Consider the following 21,040-nt stretch of genomic DNA (forward strand, 5'->3'; position numbering starts at 1 on the left):
GTGAATTCTAGGGGAAAGAAATCACATGTTTAATGAGAATTTAAGCACTAAACTTCTTGAGAATGTTAATGAACACATTACTTGCACAAAATGTTTGCTAGCATTTGTCTAACTTGGGAGCCATAATGGTATCTGTGACCGTGTGAAACTGTAAAGTGCTAATCTTCTGCAAAAACAGCAGCAATGATTTCAAAACCTAACAGTTACTTGGTGTAGGTTTTCCAAAAAGTCATGACTTAATGAAACATCACTAAAGTTATCTTTAAAATATCACAGAAAGAAGTGAACAAATAAAAGGATGAATCCTCTTGCTGTGAAAAATATTTAAATTTAAAATTCTATAATGTAGTTTGGAATGTTTCAACTTGTAGTGAGACTCTTGTTGTAACTCCTATTTTTCAATGAGACAAAGTTGAAAAAAAATACATTTTTGAGAATGCCAGAAAAATGGTATTAGAAGCAGTTAATACCAAGAAATTGATTAGTGTATGAGAAGGATATCAAACACACTCTGTATATGATTTTTAATGTTTCATATAATCAACATAATAAAAATTTTTTGTTTTCTTAAATGTAAATAAATATGTGCTATTCTTATTTTTAGAAAGAATTTTATTTAATTTTTAATTTTTTTAAGAATTTTATTTTTGAAAGCATTTTTCAACAGAACTGTTTTATCATTATAAATGTGTTTTCTAAAAACACATTTTGATCAATAAGTGAATATTCCAAAAAGTATAATTTCCAAACATCCCAAATGGGGAATCCATGTGCCAACTGGAAAGAAGAGCAGCCTGTAGGCTGTGGTGACCTCTCTGTGTCCTTCCCAGCCCTTTGGATGTGGTAGGTCAACTTCCTCTAAGGCACCACGGTGAGTCGTTTCAAGTGAAGAATTGAACATAATCATTTTCCTACTTCTCCTACTTTTAAAAGGAAGTGTCTTTCTTCTGGGTTCTTTTGATTCTATGGTATCAAGGATTCCAGGACACGCAGTCACCTGAGAGTTATGGCTGATAAATGTCTTCATTGCCTCAAAGAAATGTTCTGGGGCTGTGACGCTCTCCAGTGTTGCCTGAATTCCAAAGAGAACTACATGCCTTTGTGACTTTGAAGATTAATCTCTGTCACTCACAGCTCGTTGGCTTCCCCTGCTCATTTCTGCAACGTCTGCAGATGGTGCAGAGTTCTGTGCCAGTTATTTATCCACAAGTTCACCTCGCACATAGCTCCCTCTTTAAGCCATTCCGGGGAGAGTTAAATACTGAGCAATTATGCAACTCTTCTGTCAACCCGTGGGTCTTTGCAGCTCCCATCTGAAAGGATGCCTCTCCAGTAATACCTGCTCTTCCTGGAGGTTGCGGCTGCTGCCATCTTTCAACTGAATGCAACAGGGACACTGCCTTCAAGAAGTCTCTCAAACCACAAAAACACATGTTTTCAAAACACACATGAACAAGCAACTTCTCATTTGTAAGCATTCCTTACCACATTTCCAAAGCTGCTAACTCCCTCACTGCATTTTTCTTCTACAATATGAGTCATCAAATTTGCCAGTCTTTGGCCTTTTTATGAAGTTATAAGTCAGCAAACATTTGACACTGAAGATTAAAACTTTGGGAAAAATGTGGAAAGGAAAGTTGGACAAAGGAAGAGAGAGAAATAATAATTATGATACTAAGTCCTTAATATTCATTATTAACTTTTCCATCATGAATACTTTTATTATCCTATTTTACATATAAGGAAACTGAAACTCAAAGAGATGAAATAACTTATACAGGGTCACATTCTTAACAATGACAGAAGTAGGACTTGAATCTAGACAGTTTGAATTTGGAGCTTGCAAGCATCACCCCTAGGATGTAGCTCATCAATACTAGTGAAAGGGCAGGAAAGAAGCAAAAGAAGAAGAAAGGGTTGGCGGGGTGGGGGTTGGGGGGGAGGAAAGCATGAGGAAAGGTGGTAGGTAAATGGAAGGTGATGGGATTAAGGTAAAAATGGTAGAGGGGACACCAGTGCTAAAGAACCATCTGCCAATGCAGGAGACGTGAAACACAGGTTCCATTCCTGGGTTGGGAAGATCCCCTGGAGGAGGGCTCAGCAAGCCACTCCAGTATTCTTGCCTGGAGAATCCCATGGACAGAGGAGCCTGGCAGGATACAGGTCACAAAGAGTTGGACACAACTGAAGTGACTTAGCAGTAGGAGGAAAGACTGAGGAAGAGAGAGAAAGAGATGTAGAATGGATGATGGTCCCAGAACCTCCTGTGATTTAGTTTAAGGTATCTATGCCTTGATACATCTTGGGTAAATTTAACAAGTATTAAAATAGCTAGCATTTTGTTTTTGTTTTATCAATAGTCATCTTCTTTCTTTTTTCATCCTTTGAGAATATGCTACTGCTGACTTGCTACAGGAAATTTCACATTGAAGAAGAATACTGGCTATCACATTAGTGAAGTTGAATTTCCTCTTCTAGAAATTGGGAATAAATACCCACCTCACATTCCCTGGCGGCTCAGACTGTAAAGAATCTGCCTGCAATGCAGGAGACCCAGGTTCAATCCCTGGTTCAGGAAGATCCCCTGGAGAAGGGAATGGCAACCCACTCCAGTATTCTTGCCTGGAAAATCCCATGGACAGAGGAGCCTGGCAGGCTGCAGTCCATGGGGTCGCAAAGAGTTGGACATGACTGAGTGACTAACACTAACACACTCACATCTCATTATAAATTAAACACTGTAAGCAAAGCATTGGAAATTATAAATCAGTTTTCTGTGCACTGAGTACCAAATCTCTGGTCAAGTAATTAAGGCACAAAAAGAGGGAATTAGACAAAAGGAGGAAAAAGGAAGAGGAAGAAATAATCGTAAGTAGCACTCATGGAACACTTGTTATGTGAAGGACAAGGACAGCGTGTACTACCACGGTTTGCTCAGGATGGTTAAGTTTTCTTTCTCTCTTCTCTGGAGTGACAGCAAGCACTGGCTGGAACCTCTAGATGGAGACCTCCTAAACCTCAGGCAAGGGGTGAAATACACAGTAGCAGTTATGAGAATGGGCTCAGAGTAATACTGTGTTTCACTGTTGGTCCACAAGTCAGCTCATTTATCTCATTGCCCCTCAGATCCTCTTTCTGCTTTGTGCTGATTTTGTGGAGGTCTGAGTTCCTTCAACTCTAGCTTCCAGTTAGATCTAACCAATCTGGACATACAGGTTCTGTCCTCTCCCATATCCTTTGCAGCCAGACAAGACATGGTTGGTTTGGGCAATAAGGAACTTACTCCCCTTAAGGCACCAGCTCATATTCAGGGATCTCTCACACAAGTTTTTGCCATTTCAGCAACATAATGTCTAGAGTGGAAAAAGGATTCAATCATTGCCCATCTTTGGAGGCTTTGGAATCATTCTGCATCGATTCCCTCAATCCTATCCAATTCAGTTCCGTTGCTCAGTCATGTCTGACTCTCTGAGACCCCAGGGACTGCAGCACGCCAGGGTTCCCTGTCCATCACCAACTCCTGGAGTTTACTCAAACTCATGTCCATCAAGTTGGTGATGCCATCCAAACATCTCATCTTCTGTCATCCCCTTTTCTTCTTGCCTTCAATCTTTTCCAGCAACAGGGGCTTTTCAAATGAGTCAGTTCTTCACATAAGGTGGCCAAAGTATTGGAGTTTCAGCTTCAACATAAGTCCTTTCAATGAATATTCAGGACTGATTTCCTTTAGGATTGACTGGTTTAATCTCCTTGCAGTCCAAGGGACTCTTAAGAGTCTTCTCCAACACCACAGTTCAGAAGCATCAATTCTTTGACACTCAGCTTTCTTTATAGTCCAACTCTCACATCCATACGTGATTACTGGAAAAACTATAGCTTTGACAAGACAAACCTTTGTCAAAAAGTTATGTCTCTGCTTTTCAGTATGCTGTCTAGGTTGGTCATAGCTTTTCTTCTAAGGAGCAAGCATCTTTTAATTTCATGGCTGCAGTCACCATCTGCAGTGATTTTGGAGCCCAAGAAAATAAAGTCTGTCACTGTTTCCATTGTTTCCCCATCTATTTGCCATGAAGTGATGGGACCAGATGCCACGATCTTCGTTTTTTGAATGTTGAGTTTTAAGCCAGCTTTTTCACTCTCCTCTTTCACTTTCATCAAGAGGCTCTTTAGTTCCTCTCTGCTTTCTGCCATAAGGGTGGTGTCATCTGTGTATCTGGGGTTATTGATACTTCTCTTGGCAAACTAATTTCAGTTTGTGCTTCCTCCAGTCCAGCATTTGTCATTATGTACTCTGCATATAAGTTAAATAAGCAGGGTGACAATATACAGCCTTGACGTACTCCTTTTCCAATTTGGAACCAGTCTGTTGTTCCATGTCTGGTTCTAATGGTTGCTTCTTGACCTGCATACAGATTTCTCAGGAATCCTATCCTCATCTCTGTAAAAAGTTCTTTCATTAAACTGTCTTCAATTATCTTTTAGAATTAGCCATCTGTTTCCATCAAGACTGTGTCCGACACAGACTTATACAGTCTGTCTGATCTTAATTAAGATCCCCAGCATCATAGGCCTCAGTTTCATCAGTGATAAAATGGGGATGTTGTATTCAGAGAGATAATACAAAGATTAAATGAAAGTGCATGTCCTAACCCTCAGAATGGGAAAAATAATAGCAAATGAAACAACTGACAAAGAATTAATTTCCAAAATATAAAAGCAGCTCATGCAGCTCAATACCAGAAAGACAAACAATCCAATCAAAAAGTGGGGAAAGACCTAAACAGACATTTCTTCAAAGAAGACATACATATGGCTAATAAACACATGAAAAGATGCCTAACATTACTCATTATTAGAGAAATGCAAATCAAAACCACAATGAGATATCTCACACCAGTCAGAATGGCCATCATCAAAAAGTCTACAAACAGTAAATGCTGGAGAGGGTATGGAGAAAAGCAAACCCTCTTACACTGTTGGGGGGAATGCAAACTGATACAGCCACTATGGAGAACAGTGTAGAGATTCCTTAAAAACTGAGGAAAGAACTGTCATATGACCCAGCAATCCCACTGCTGGGCATATACCTTGAGGAAACTGAAACTGAACGAGTCACATGTACCCCAATGTTCATTGCAGCCTATTTACAATAGCTAGGGCATGGAAGCAACCTAGATGTTCATTGGCAGATGAATGCATAAGGAAGTTGTGGTATATTATTCAACTATAAAAAGGAATCATTTGCATCAGTTCTAATGAGGTGGATGAACCTGGAGCCTATCATACAGAGTGAAGTAAGTCACAAAGAGAAAGACAAATACTGTATATTAACACATATATGTGGAATCTAGAAAGATGGTACTGATGATCCTACATACAGGGAAGCAAAGGAGACACGGACATAAAGAACAGACTTTTGAACTCAGTGGGAGAAGCTGAGGATGGGATGATTTGAGAAAGTAGCACTGCAACATGTATATTACCATATGTAAAACAGATGACCAGTACAAGTTCAATGCATGAAGCAGGGCACCCAAAGCTGGTGCTCTGGGACAACCCAGAGGGACAGAGTGGGGAGGGAGGTAGAAGGTGGGGTTCAGGATTGCAGGGGAAACACATGTATACCTGTGGCTAATTTATGTTGATATATGGCAAAAACCATCACAGCATTGTAAAGCAATTTTCTTCCAATTAAAAAAAGTAAACTAATTTTTTACAAAGAAAGTGCGTGTCCTTTGGTACTTAATACCTTGTCAGATAAATAAATAGTAGCTGTTATTTATAGTCAACATAGGAAATGTGAACACATATGAGATCACATCTTAAAAACAAGTTCCACTCCATCTGTCCATCAATGTACATGTACTTTTACTCTAGGAAGTTCTCTGTGGTATCCAGAATTTAAATGATTACCTTAGTTTCAGGTTCTCTGGTAGTTCCTGACTCATTCTATTTCAAATGGGCTTAGAATTCTCAGCTTGAGGATCTGAAACTCAGAATGTGAAGGAGGAAAGGATATAGATATGTGTGGAATCAGTCTGCCTCGAGACAGAATACCGGCCCTTTATACAGTTAGATAGAGGCCTGTCCTATTCCTGGTGGGTTTTTCCAGAACCCAAGGAGCCCCAGCAGTATCCAATGGCCTAGGACCCACAATTATCACATCTGTTAGGTATATCAGATGTAGAAACACTCCACCTTTCCAGCATTGTTCTGTGTCTGGAGATTGCAGATAAGTTTTGTTTTAAGTGCCAACTTGGATCAATGGATAGTGGTTGCCTGGTGCTGGGTGGAGAAAAAGTCTCAGGCCAAGGGCAGGCTCAGCAGGAAAATTAAGTGTTGTGATTGATTAACAGTGTCTGCTATGGACATGGGGTGAGGGGGTGTACTCCCACACTTGCTGCATGTAAGCTGACTCTGCAGTAAAGTATCAAGGGGTTTTTGGAAGACAGTAGAATGGGATGATGGCACCCCAGAACTTTCACTGCTTCATGCCTAATGATGCTCTTCTTTGCACCCTTCTCATAGAGAAGCAATTTCAAATAAAAGGTAATGACTGAGATTACAGATAGATTTTCTCATTTTGGATCCTTCATTTTTTGTGCATTTGCATTTAGCAGTGAAATTATAACACATATTTGGTATCTGTTGTAAGCATCTGGGGATGGTTTATATTAAATAGATTCAAGAAATAGAGCTCTCTACTGGACAGTGATTCCGTCAAAGATGTTCAGCACAGCTCACTGAGCTCATCTCATCAATGATATGTTCACGCAGCTAAAGGCAAATGTTTAAACATTTAGTTAATGCACCATATGTCTTAAATGTTTTAGTTCCATCTGACATTTTTTAAAATCCATTTTAGTGGAAACCTGCCAAGTAAATTTACTTCTCTGGAAGATGATTATTCCATTCATCTGAAATTCAATCCTCCTGGACCTCTCAAACACAATGAACTCTTAATTTGGAGGCTTCTAAATCCAATGGCAGTGTGGTCTTCATGTCCTGCTTCCTACTTGAGATTTGGGAAGATGCCAGGCCAGGTGGCTCTACATGATATGGTCTGAGGGCCATACATGAGGGTCTGTAGGCATAGAAGGCTTTGAGAAGAACTGATCATCACCCGTGGGGGCTCAGTGGAGTGGTTAAAAGAAAAAAAAAAAAGGACAAAACAGAGGATTAGCATGATAAAGGCGACAAAATCAGAGAGACTAAAGAAGTAAAGGGTAAGAAAAAACAAGAACTAAGAACAAAGGCAAACAAAGGACATTTACAACAGGCTATAGTTAATACCTTATTTTTCAGGCCACACCCTCCTACAGATGAAAATCACACAGGGTCTAAAAATAATAGCCATATAACTCTGAAGTATAAGCATAGTAGTTAGAATCACAAGCTTTGATTTCAGATTAAATTAAAGTCTTGGTTCTTCTAATTACTAACTATGACCTTGAGCAAATTATTTGATCTCTCAGAGCCTAATTTCCTTACAGGATTGATTAAAGTAATAAACAAGTACAGTGGGTGAGTATAAAAACTCAAATTTGAAAAAAAAATAACTTTTTTGAATCAGTGAAACCAACTTTATAAACTGTCCATCTGTCTATAGCAAAAGATATTTTTTATCACATTCTAGTCCACTCCATTCTTATGCAGTGATTTTTATAAATCCAAATTAAAGTATACCTTTCTCAGTGTTTATCCCATTCAAATCTTAGACTGCCTGGGTAAGAATTCATTATTTCTAAGGTTTCCCCTGCTGCATCTCACCTTCTATCTGAGTATACATAAGTCTGTGGAGGGGAATATTATATGATGTTCTAGCTCCTAACCTTTGCCAGTTTGCAGCTGAGGCATCATATTATGCATGACTTTCGGGCAGCTGGCCTCTTTCCTTGTTCATCTGTTCTGCCAAAATTGGATCCACCAAGTCCTAGGCATCAAGATCTGACATCCATTCAGATAGGACTGATCAGGTCTAATCTTTGTGATGTCTTGCTGGCACTCTCAGCCAAAGCCTCTGTCAAAAGATTCTTGCCTTCTTCAGCTTCCTTTTCCAGACTTCAGACATTTTCCTATTCATCAGTCCTTTCTCCAATTCTGTAGCCCCATTGAGAGTCTAAGGAACTCTAAGTTACTTCATTCATACCCTACTAGAGTGATAAGACCCTGGGAGGCTACCTGAAGCTTTCCTCACATGCCCATCCCTTGGCCATTGCTGCTCCATGCTTACTCTACCATATTGGAAATTGGATGTTGCCAATAATGGGATTTCTCTAAGAGAATGAATGCACCTACTGGGGAACAGTATACAGAGATAACCAAGAGAAAGAAGAAAAGGATGAGCAGGGGAAGCAGCTTTAAAGCTGATTTCTTGAAATCTAAATATTTGAAAGAACCAAAACCTTTCTTGGAAAGGCAAGGATGATTCTGGCAGCTGTAAGTCACATCATTAGTTCACTGATTTGGGCAAGTTGTGTTTCAGAGAAAGAAATCAGATTCCAGAGTCTGGCTGGAAGGTCAACCCATAACTTGGGTTACATAGAAGTAAGTGGCCTCTGTTCAGCCAGTGCTGCCTTTTGGCTTCCTGTTGCCAGAGACAAAACAGTAACTAAGGCTGGGAGGTGATGGGATTGGGGTCAGAGTGGCACCTTTGGCTTTCTCTAGATTTTAACCCCAAAAAGCTGCTTAACACCCTCTAGTAATTCAAGGTCATTTCAAGGCATATCTCTATTCCCTGCAAAAACTCTGCCTGCTATTGCTGATTGAACTCTGTGGAAAAGGGGGGATCAAAACAGAATCTAAACAAACATTAGCTCCTACTTTCTTTGAAACAGGAGAGACATAAAGGCAAAGATACTTTGTGGGGAAAGGTTGAATGTGGAAAGATTTACTAACAAGAAATGACTGCAGTTAGAGTATCTTGAAAATATTTAATCAATGTATTGTCTTTCCTTTTAAACCCTTAATTATTGCTCATTTCCCTGTCACCCTTGAAACATCCAATATTTCAGGGGGAAGATAGACTACTCTTGATCAAGTAAATCATTGCTTGGCTTTGAGTTTTAAAATATAGATTTGTTGATGCTGTTCATTGTAGGATGATAGGCTAAAGACAAGTGCTTTTAATTTTCAGAGTCTCGGGCTTTGATGAGGTGTTTTCTTTGAACCCTGAAAGCTGAGCTTTATAAATCAAGAGCCAAAGCTAGAAAGACCAGGGCCCAGGGTCTTAGCATAAGCCTTGAGGTGAGGAAGGGAGAGGACTGGGCTGAAGGGCAGTTTGTGTTAATGGAGTTGAAGTAGAAAATAAGCAGTTAGAGCCTGAGAATGAGAGAAGAAAAGTTGGAGGACAGATAGAAGTGAATTCATTTCCTTGTGCTTCTGAGGATAATGTTGGGGGAAATCTGAAAGCCTCGAGTTAGAGACAAGGGTTACAAAGTAACACGAGTATCCCTTGCCTCCCAGAGCTCCTGCCTTTTACAGATGCCCTGAGTCTATGAGGCAGGAAGATTAACATGGCATCTAGATGGTGGAGTAGAAATGACCTAGGAAAGCACCATATGAAACTGCCTAAGAGACTAGTCCTCCACTCTCCACCCACAACCCTGCCCTCACCCCATTCCCAGAATCTGTGGGGGATCTAACATTCCCAGGAACCCTAGTGATGGAAGAAGAGTCTCAGTCAGACCCTAAGGATCAGCAGTCCCAGGGACAGCTAAGATGAGGCCCATGTCCACTACGGGGGGATTCACCAGGCCCTGAAAGTGACATGCAAACAAGTTCCTCCACTGCAGATACTTCGACAGTGGATACAGCACAAATCCCTTCCTGAAGATGACCAGAAGGACCTCAGACCTCAACACCTCAAGCAGAAGGAAGTGTCCCTGTTGGTGGGAATGTAAATTCGTGCAACCACTGTGGAAAAGAGTACAGAGATTCCTCAGAAAACGAAAAACAGAATCACCATATGATCCAGCAACCTCACTCCTGGGCATATATCCAGACAAAACTATCATTCGAAAAGATACATGCACCCCTATGTTCATAGCAGCACCTAAGTGTCCATTGTCAGGTGAATGGATAGAGAATGTGTGGTACATACAGAGCCATAAAAAAAGAATGAAATAACACCACTTACAGAAACATGGGTGGACCTAGAGACAATCCTAAGTGAACCAAGTCAGAAAGACAAATACCATATGATACATGCGGGGTCTAAAATATGACACAAACGAACCTATCTACGGAACAGAAACAGAACCACAGACACAGACACAGCTGACGTTTGCCGGGGGGTTGGGGGAGGCATAGAGTGGGAGTTTGGGCTTAGCAGAAGTAAACTACTATATATAGCATAGATAAACAACAGCCCAGAGAGCTATATTCTCTATCCTATAAGAAACCACAGTGGGAAAGAATATATTTTTTAAAAAATCCAGGCTAAAAAAAAAAAAAAGAAATGTCACTCTGCTCCCCCAAGCCATCTTGGGAAAACAGAGGGCAGAGTAATTATACAAATAGTTCATTTTAAACCAGAAAGCCTGATACTATGTATAAAATAGATGACTAATGAGAACCTACTAGGTAGCTCAGGGAACTCTATTCAGTGCTCTGTGGGGACCTAAATGGGAAGGAAAGCCAAAAAAGAGGGGATATAGGTATACATATAGCTGATTTACTTTGCTGTACAGTAGAAACTAACACAACACTATAATGCAATTATAATCTAGTAAAAGTTAATTAAATTTTAAAAAAATCAGAAAGCTGAGAAAGCTTTAATTGGCAAGATCAAGTGTTCTTCCTGTCAGTTGGGTAGGAGAGCAAGTAGGGTCATAGAAAATGAATTATGGAAAATAAAGGATTGGGGAGGAAGAGTTGGTTTTTATGTTTGTTTTTTGGTATATGTATTAGTTTGCTCAACTAGCCACAACAGAATACCATCAACTAGGCAGCTTAAACTATGGAAATTGGTTTTCTCACCATTTGAGAGGCTTGAAGATCAAGTGCCAGAAGGGTTGGTTTTGGCAAGACGTCCCTCCTTGGCTTGTGGACGACGACTTCTCACTGTGTCCTGGCACGGGCATTGCTCTGTGTGAGCAGAAAGAGAGAGCGCTCTGGTGGTGTCTTCTTGTTGAAAGGACATCAGTCCCATCAGATTACAGCCCCACCCTTATGATCTCCCAGGTGGCGCTAGAACCCTGTGGTAAAGAACCCGCCTGCCAATGCAGGAGACACAAGAGCTGCATGCACATTCAATCCCTGGGTCGGGAAGGTCCCCTGGAGGACGGCATGGCAACCCATTCCAGTATTCTTGCCTAGAGAATCCCATGGACAGAGGAGCCTGGCAGGCCACAGTCCACGGGGTCGCACAGAGTCAGACACAACTGAAGTGACTTAGCACTTATGATCTCATTCAGTCAATTGCCTCCTTAGAAGTTTCATCTCCAAATACAGTTCTACTGGAAGTCAGGGCTTCAACATGTGAATTTGGGATGGGGAGGGTACAATTCAGTCTATAATAGTCTATAAACTAGAGTCATGGCACAAAAATGTTGTCTGTATTTTACAAATAAAGACCTTGGTTCAGCCCCTGAACTTAATAATTGCTTAACAAGAGGAAACTATGATATAATATTATTACTATATTTTATTAGTAAAATTAGCTAATTTGTAATAAACACCAGACATGGTTTTTCCTGCTTTACACCTTGCTATTCAATTTAATACCATCTTACAAGATACATACTAGTCCTCTCTGACTTTGCTCCTATCAACTCTCCTGGAAAAATAGTCTCTTTACCCCACACCTGACGCTCAGCCTCTGACAATCCACAGCAGGTATCTCACTTGGAGCACTCATTTCCAATTAAACAGTGTTTCAGCAGTGTTTCAGCTCTTTTCTTCCCCACTTTCTTTAACTGCTGTGGTGATATCATAAGTCACTCCAGACATTAAAACTGTCAATCATGTCATCGGTACCCACTGAAGACATCATGGCAAATGCTTTTGTCTGACAGAGGCTCTGCTATTGATGCTGCTACTGCTGAATATACATATGGAGCCACAAGGTCACTGCAGCAGCCACCACTGATGACCACAGCCAGCCATATTCCTGTCACCACCAATGTTACTATATTTACACTTGTTCAAAACCATGCCACTTGGCCATCACCCAAACAATGTCCCTTCAGATCAGATGACCACTGGGGATTTATTCATTGAGTCCTACTGTGCTATGCCCAAAATCACCTGGCCCTTCCAAACTTTCACATCTTTCCTTCTCTTGAATCTACCTGCCCTCAATACTTAGGTTCTTATTTCTGAGTTTTTATGATAAATATAGCTCATTTATGATAAATACAGTGATGAAAGCAAATGGAGACAAATACAAAAAGAAAATAAGAACAGCACTCAGACTGAATTAGCAATTAGTACTAAGGTTGGTGATACAAACAATAAAATACACTAATTTTGGATTAAATGGTATGTTGCAAGTGATATCACTATCTCCATAAATGTTTTTCTGGGAATTTAATCCCAAAGCACCTCACTCCTTTTGTGCCTGATGGTTAAAGGGTGGGTAGTCAATACCGCTACAGATTTTCCCTGTCATTCAAGGAAAATACACTTTAAATCTTAAGGGATAAGAATTTTATTCATAGATTTCACTAACTTTCTTTTTTCAGCCTTATTTGATATGAAGCTACCGGCCTTCTCTGAATATACCAAAGCCCCGAACTTAAAGTGAGAAATAAATCTCCAGTTCATCTTCCCATAGGTGTTACTTTTGATGGACTCCATTTGATGTCTCCGAGATAAAGCAATCAACCTGGAAAGGAATGAGGAGCTCATATACTATGAGCTGACATATCATTATGACCATACCTATTAAGTGACTAGACCAGCCAGAGCCCAATTACATCTTTGCAACATACAATGAAATACCTCCTAAATAGTTCTTCAACAAAGAAATAAACCTGTCATACAAGAAAAATTTGCTGTACATCAAGTCTATGTATTGAGGAAGTAATGCTGGTGTCAGGGTCGTGCTGGCTGTAATTCAAAGTGCAATTAAGGGAAATTAGAGGCAGTCCTCATTACATACATTTTACACTTTGTTTATTGTGCTACAAATTCTGTATTGGAACCACTGACTTGTAGCCACAATAGCTCATTTAGTAGAAAATGAGAATGTTAACAAAGGATGTTTGATGGCCACGGAGCAGAGCACAGCAATTTACATTTCTTGACTTGTGTCTCTTCTCCAAAACTGGATCTTTGGATTGCGTTGAGCATGAAGTAGCCACAGGCAGAACCAATAGGGCACATCTGAAATTCTTCTCGAGATTCAAATGAATAGCAAAAAATAAATAAATAAATAAAAATCAAGACAGAAAAAAGCACATTGATAATACTTAAACCAAAGAACGAATTTCCAATCGATTAATTAATTCGCAAAGACCCAGAAAAGGAGCATACAAAAATGGCTGAAACAGCCATGTTGGAACCTGAAACTCATCAAGAAGAAACTGCTGGGCTCTAAAGATCACTTCTGAAAGCTAATAGTTCCCTTAGGGAATATTGGGTTGGCCAAAAAGTTCATTTGGACTTTTCTGTAAGATCTTACTGAACACTCTGGCCAATTCAATACTTAATGAAAATTCTGTAAATGCTGAAGTCTTATGTATTCTGTCTCAAACCCTACAGTTTGATGGAAGCATTATTTCTATAAACTTCCACTGTTCAATCACAGGAAAATAGTAGAAAGTAGGGCTGTAAAAAGATGAATTGGAGAAGACAAGCATGGCATTCAGATGAGCACCATGCTTGGAATCTTGGGCTTGGGGGAGGCGGAGAGTGACTTGGTCACATGGAGTGTGGGTTCATAAACTGGCCCCATGCATGGAGGACAAGGAAAGATTAAAGAAAGAGGCAGCTACTCCAGATTGGTAGGTGGCAGTCTTTACAATCAAGAGAACTCATATGCAAGGCTTGTCTTGAGTACAAAATGAATAGATGTCTGCACCTGCCCAGCAGAATCTTAAAAGTTTATATAGAAGCCTTACTGGATTCAGTCACATACACCTTTCATCTATCCATATGGTTTCAGCAACCCCTTATTCTCTCAAGGCTGCATCCTTGGAGCAGCTCCCACTTTGGAAACTGCTGACAGATCAGACCTTCCAAGAACAGGGAAGGAGGTAAGAACCTTCCTGCTTGCCGTGGTCTAGCTCCAATGTCAACTGGCTGACACGTCCTCCTGATGCGCTCCTCCAGCACGAATGCAGGTAATCATTTTAACTGCCTCTTGAGTACCGGACCACTTTGAAGACCTCAGAGAGTGAGTGTTGGATGTCCAAAGTTAAACAGAATGCATGGTTGCCTATAATCTCACTTAGATGTCAGAGGGGGAGTTCAGGACTGAGACAGTAGTATCAGTATGGGCAGCAGAAAGATGGGACCATGAAGGCTTTGCAAAACCTCTTACAAGACATGAAAGTCTAGGATGACCTTTGGATGAAATTTCTGCATCTGAGAAGTCTGAGTTTTCTCCTTGCTGGAGCTTCTGCTTTTCCTGGCGTCTTGAGGACTAACACTCTCCAAACATACGAGGTATTTGCATATTTGATGCTAACTACCCATGTAGTCAGACTACAGTTACCATTATTATCTCTCAAGAAAAATTAAGAATGGCCCAATGACTTTGAACCACCTCTTACCCTTTCACTTTGGAAACTTCTAAAAGTAAAAAGATGCCTGGAGTCTGAGGTCAGGCAAATCAACATGAATGTGCATCTTAGGAAATGCACAGATGTGTGTTGAGTGGAAGGATGGTGGAGAGGGTCAGAAAGAATGCAAAGAAAAAAAAAGAAAGAGCCTAAAGCATTTTCCAGGTTTCTCAAGGAGAGAAGGTTGTGCATCTGAGCAATTAGAGACATCTTCCAAAATCAGAATACTGCCAAGCTGGGGAAGAGGAGCTGTTTAAAATTCCCCTTCTCTTCCATAAGGAGAAAAGAGAAAATCATATCCTTAACTCTTCCCTGACTTTGCAGAAACACTTATGAAATACTGATTTTAAAACTGTGTTTTCAGGCTCCCTGTATGCTGCCCTTGTATAAGTTGGTTTACATCACTGGAAAATTTTTTCTTGTTAGTGCTTCAATACCTGGTCTTAATTGATTCACTGGAGGGAGTTGGTGTCTAAGGTTATTGAAAAGACTGAACTGAACAAAGTTTCAAGAATTTTATTCCACTTCCTACCTACACTCTTTGGCCAAATTACTTAGTAAATATTTTCTATAGACATCATTCTGAAGCCTTTTTCCCAACTGTCCCTCTAGGAGTGGTATACTATCTGACTCTGCCTTCAGTCTTGGCTCCATCACTTTAAAGCTATGTGCCCTCAGCCGAGTTATGTAATTTTTGTGCCTCAGCTTCTTCATTGGTAAAGTTAAAATAATAATAACGTCTTTTACCCTACAGCCTTGCTGGGAAGAATAAATTATTTAAACCATGAAAATTACTTGGAACTGTGCCTCATACATAGAAAAGTGCTCACTACACGTTAGTTATTATTTGAAGCACAGAGAAATGTGTGACTAATTCTACCTTGGTTCACCAGAGAAGATTTTACCAATGAGTTACCAATAGAATTCTCTGGAACATTCAATCAAAGTATGTATGACAAAGAAGACAAGAAAGACATTCATGGTGGCGTGAGTTGCAAGGACAAACGTAAGGAGCTTAACCAATAGAATGTATTCAGGAAGAAAACTCAGAAGAATTGTCAAAGAAAACAATCATGACTTCCAGTCCCCCAACCTTTCCTAAATTCTAACCACTCTTCTAAAACTTAACTTAGAAGGATGCAGCAGGCAATATTTTCCAAAGATGACAGCAACACCAGCCATCCAACATGCTCATCTTATAATGTGACCTTAAAATTCCCAATTAAGGGATAAAGTGTACATCCCCTCCACCTTGAGCTGAATAGAACTTTGTCATTGTCTCAACCAACAGGGAAGGACAGAAGTGACCTCCAAGGGAAGATAAAAAATGTCAGGCACTCCTGCTGTCTTGAAACACTCGGTCTTGGAAACCAGTCACCATGTGATACGGAGACCCAAACTAGCCCATGACAAGAGACTTCATGGAGAGAAAATCATATGTAAGTGCTCCAGCCAACAGCCCAGCTGAGGTCCTGTTGACAGCCGACATCCACCTCCAAAGATGTAAGTAAAAATGCAGCCAGATGATTCCAGCCTCTGTCCATCACATCACTTCCAGTCTTTAGGTCTCCCCAGCTGAGGTACCAGACACAATGGAGCAGAAAAAAGTCACCCCTGCTTTGCCCTGTCCTAATTCCTCACCCACAGAATCCGTGAGCAAAAAGAAAGGTTGTCATATGCGACTAAGTTTGGGGGTGGTTTGTAACTCAGCAATGGTAGCTAGTGCAGGAGATATTCCTTTTTCTCTTACTGTGGAGAGAGATGTTGCTTGCCATGACACCATTCATGGTTAGTGATCACTCCCAATCTAAGGGGTCACCTCTACCCAAGAGCCACAGGAGAAGCAAACAAAGCAGGCATCATAAGCATCCCTGGAATAAGAGGCTTAACCAAGTTGTAAGGTCAGGGTCTCAAACCTAATACGAAGGTAAGGAAAGGAGGCAGGGATGGGCTACACAGTCAGTCCTTAATGTCCTTCCCTTCACCTCCTACTCTCTCTGTTTTACTGTCATCCGTTATACTGCTCCTTCTAATAGCTTATTATCACAGTTTTAATAACCATCCTGTCAACATGTTATCTTTAAAATAGTGGTTTTGGTTTTGGTTTTATTGGAGTATAGTTGCATTACAACATTGTATTAGTTTCTGCTGTACAGCAAAGTGAATCAGTTGCATGCCATGCATGCCTCGTTGCTTCAGTCATGTTTGACATTTTGCGATCCCATAGACTGTAGCCCGCCAGGCTCCTCTATCCACGGGATTCTCCAGGCAAGAATACTGGAGTGGGTTGCCATGCCCTCCTCCAGGGGGATCTTCCTGACCCAGGGATTGAACCCACGTCTCTTATGTCTTCTGCATTGGCAGGTGGGTTCGTTACTATTAGCACCACTTGGGAAGCCTGAATCAGTTATACATATGTATACATTCACTCTTTTTTAGATTTCCATCCCATATAGGTCACCACAGAGCACCAAGTAGATTTCCCGTGCTACACAGTCAGTTCTCATTAGTAATCTGTTTAAACATATGTCAATCCCAATCTCTCGATTCATCCCACTCCTCCTTTCCCCCTTGGTATCCATACATTTGTTCTCTACATCTTTGACTCTATTTCTGCTTTACAAATCAGTTCAGTTGTATCATTTTTCTAGATTCCATATATAAACAATATTATATGATATTTGTCTTTCTCTCTCTGACTTATTTCACTCTGTTTGACAATCCCTAGGTCCATACATGTCTCTGCAAATTGCATTGTTTTGTTCATCTTAATGGTTGAGTAATATTCCACTGTTATGTACCATATCTTCTTTATCTATTCCTCTTTCAATGAACATTTAGGTTGTTTCCATGTCCTGGCTATTGTAAATAGTGCAGCAATGAACACTGGGGTGCTTGCATCCTTTGGAATTATGGTTTTCTCTGGGTATCAGCCTAGGAGTGGGATTGCTAGGTTATGTGGTAGCTCTATTTTTAGTTGTTTAAGGAATCTCTGTACTGTTCTCCTAAAAAAGTGTTTTGGATACATCTCTTTTGTAAACTGTGCTTCTACTTAGAAACATACCACCTTGGTATTCTCCCCAAGCTTGCTTAAGAGCCTCACTTTGTGGATAGAAGTAGCAAGGAAAGTGATAAAACTGCCTATGATGTGCCCACTGGCACAGAGAAGGTGACTGAGTAGGGGGTCAAGGCAATTTTCTTTTTAAATAATGTGTTCTTTCTGTCCCTTTTCACCCAGATCATAGGTTCTACAGAAAATCACAGAAGGGAGAAAGTCTCTGAAGAGGTCAGAGGGTTGGCCAAGGCACAGTTTGGAGAACATCCCTACTTGGTGCAATCTGATGCTTCCAGAGTAAACCTCAGTGTCCGGAGAAGACTGAGCTCTTGGGAGCAGGAGTCTGGTTCAGTCTCAGCTGTCTTCTGGGGGAGCCTTTCATGTTTCATCACAGCTGGGGCACAGCTGCTGGCCAGAGAGCTGATCTCTTGACATAGTTTGGATCTAGAAATCCCTGGGTTTCACATCTGTGCCCAGCAGCTGCCTTAGCCAACCCTTCTCTTTTGGGGTAAAGCAGTTTGATTTCTGGTAGAAAACTTTAAATTTGACAAAGACAAGAGCTTTGTCTTTTGGCTCCAGCATATAAACATCCTTTGGAGGATTACTTGAGATGTGTTTACGTAGGAGTCCCGACTCTTAGCCAGACTGAATAACTCATGGCAAGTCAAAGTATGCCTAATAATCTTGAAACCATTTTCTCTCTCAGCACCACTACTGGCATGAAAGGGCTATGATAAGAAAGGTGCATTGGTTCAGTACTATTCCTGTCACTATAAAAACAGCCACAGCTCCTGCCCTTTAAATTCCTTATTTGATTGACAACCTTCTGTGGACCCAGCAAGAAGGGATGGAAAGGGATCAATCTATATCTTTGATGTATCCAAGGAGAAACCAAATGAATCTTATCAATTAAATGTGATGATCCTTAGGGGATCAGAAGTGAAAATATTGTCAACAACATGTGGTGGTACTCTTTCTGAATTCTAGTGAGAGGGTAATAGCACAGTTTGCCTTGATCTGTATATAAGAAGACTTGTTAATTCTTACGTGATTGATCTAAAAGTGGAACAACTAGTCATCCCACTTGGCCCAAGACTATCCCTATATTGGGGCTTCCCAGATGGCACAGTGGTAAAGGATCCACCTGTCAATACAGGAAACACAGGAGACCCGGGTTCCATCCCTGGGTCAGGAAGATCTTCTGGAGGAGGAAATGGCAATCCACTCCAGTATTCTTGCCTGGAAAATCTCATGGACAGAGGAGCCTGAAGGGCTACAGTCCATGCAGTCACAAAGAGTCCGACATGACTGAGCACACACGTACGCACGCACACCCATACTAGCAGTGCAAAGTCCCACATGCTGGGAAACTTCTCAGTTTCAGCCAAATCCAGACCCTTGGTCACCCTAGGAATCAGAAGACTCCTTTGGAAAAAAAGGAGTTCTCCTACCAGCCTGTTAGTAGAAGAATCCAAAATTCCTGCCTACCCTTTTCTATTGGGCAAGAAGTTCATTCGTTTTTGTTTTTTTTTCAAACTTTCTGGCCAACCCAATATTAAAAAGCAAACATTCCTAAAGGGCAAGACAGTAACATCTGGGAACAAATTACTTTATCCTGTCGGCACTCTTTTTCATCAAATGTTCAGGAAATATTTATTGAGCAGCTATTATATTCCACGCACAAGATGGGTTAGTAGGCGTATGATGATAAACAAGCCCCGGTGCCTGACCTTAAAGACCTTAATGGGTGAGAAAGACAAATAAACAGGCGCTGAAAGCAGCAGGTGATGGTTCCACGCTTGTGTTTCAGACATGGTAAGGAGGACTGACACACGGGGGGACCATTCCTGGCCTGGGGGACACAGCAGGGGTCTAAATGGTGTGACCTCTGAGCTGTGAACGTGACCAGGAACTAACGAGGTGAAAGGTAAAGGTGTGGGAGGGATCTTCTGAGAGGAAACAGTCAGACAAGGGCCTCAAGGAAAAGAGAGCTTTGTTTTTCCCACAAAGGAATAAGACAAAGGAAAGACTAGCTTTCTTAGTCTGGGATAGAACAGGGAAAGGGTTACTTCTCAGGTTCATCTGGGGTCAGCCTTTTTTGTAATTTCTCAAATTAGAAAGAAAAAAGTTAAACACGTTCTGAATATGAGTTCTTGCTTCTTACAGGGAAATAGTCAATTCTGGCCTTGAGAGATGGAAAGAGGGTGAGAGAAAGTGAGAGAGAAAGTATCTCCCACTCTGCCTTCAAATTTCTCAGTATTTGCCTTTGGCTTGGTGGCAAAAGAACACAAACCCAGTAGCAGCTCGTCACTGGCACTTCCCCCCACTCCTCTCCACTGACCTTCTCAGTGCTGGGGACTAATCTCTGAGAGTTAGAGATTACGTCTCTGTTGAAAGGATACAGATCATATTTGTGTTTTATCAGTGCTTGGGCATTTCTTGTGGATTTTTTTTCCCACCAGAAATCATGGTATTTTAAAGGTATAATGACTTGATAAAAGCAATGCTCAAAATTAGAATATAGTACCTGAAATAGCAAATACTAAAAATGAAAACTTTTTAAAATATTTTTATTATTAAAGTAACCCATGTTGGTGAAAAAGTCAAACAGTAAAAATATGAATTAAATACTAAGTCTCTTTTCCTTCTCATCCTCCTGCCCCCAGCTACTCCAGATGTGCCCACGGTTGACAGTTCTCTCTATATCTTTTTAGATATTTTCTATACATATATTGGGTTGGCCAAAAAGGTCATTTGGGTTTTTCTTAAGATGCTAGAGAAAACAAAAAACAAAAAACAAAAAAACAAATAAACTTTCTTAAGATGTTACAGAAAAAAATCCAAACAAACAAAAAATACAAGCAAAGATGGATGGATAGATAGATGATAGATAGATATTTTAAATGCAAATCATATTGATTATGTTGCTATATAATTAGCTTTTTTCATTCAGCATATTCATGACATTTTTTCTACATGAGATATATCAGTCAGGTTTTGCTACAGGAATGCTATGTAACAAACAACCTCAAACTCTCAGTGGCTGCACATTTATGTATTGCTTATGTCACCAAGAGTAGTAGATCAACTGTAGTTCTTACACTTGGCTTGACTTAGTTGGAGTCATCTGGTGCTTTAATAATTTCTGCTCAACTCACTTTCTTATTTTGGAACCCAAACTGGGACAGGAGCCACTATGTGACACTGTGCTCATGTGACAGAGAGTTGGAACTAGAGTCCCAGACAAGTTAGGCAA

The 21,040-nt window shown here is 40.5% G+C and overlaps 1 long non-coding RNA gene across 2 annotated transcripts in view; it reads right to left on the reverse strand.

The window, feature by feature from the left end:
* The window catches only part of LOC147359268 (uncharacterized), a 159,569-nt gene that overhangs the window by 12,922 nt on the left and 125,607 nt on the right, over window positions 1-21,040 (reverse strand). For both annotated transcript variants that reach the window (XR_015140659.1, XR_015140654.1), the window contains one exon: window positions 10,981-11,088. This is a non-coding gene — a long non-coding RNA (uncharacterized LOC147359268). The remainder of the gene's footprint in view (window positions 1-10,980; window positions 11,089-21,040) is intronic.

Source organism: Bos grunniens, chromosome 14, assembly GCF_055505025.1.
Source record: "Bos grunniens cultivar Pamir isolate PY7600 chromosome 14, Bosgru_T2T1.0, whole genome shotgun sequence".
Taxonomy (NCBI): Eukaryota; Metazoa; Chordata; class Mammalia; order Artiodactyla; family Bovidae; genus Bos; species Bos grunniens.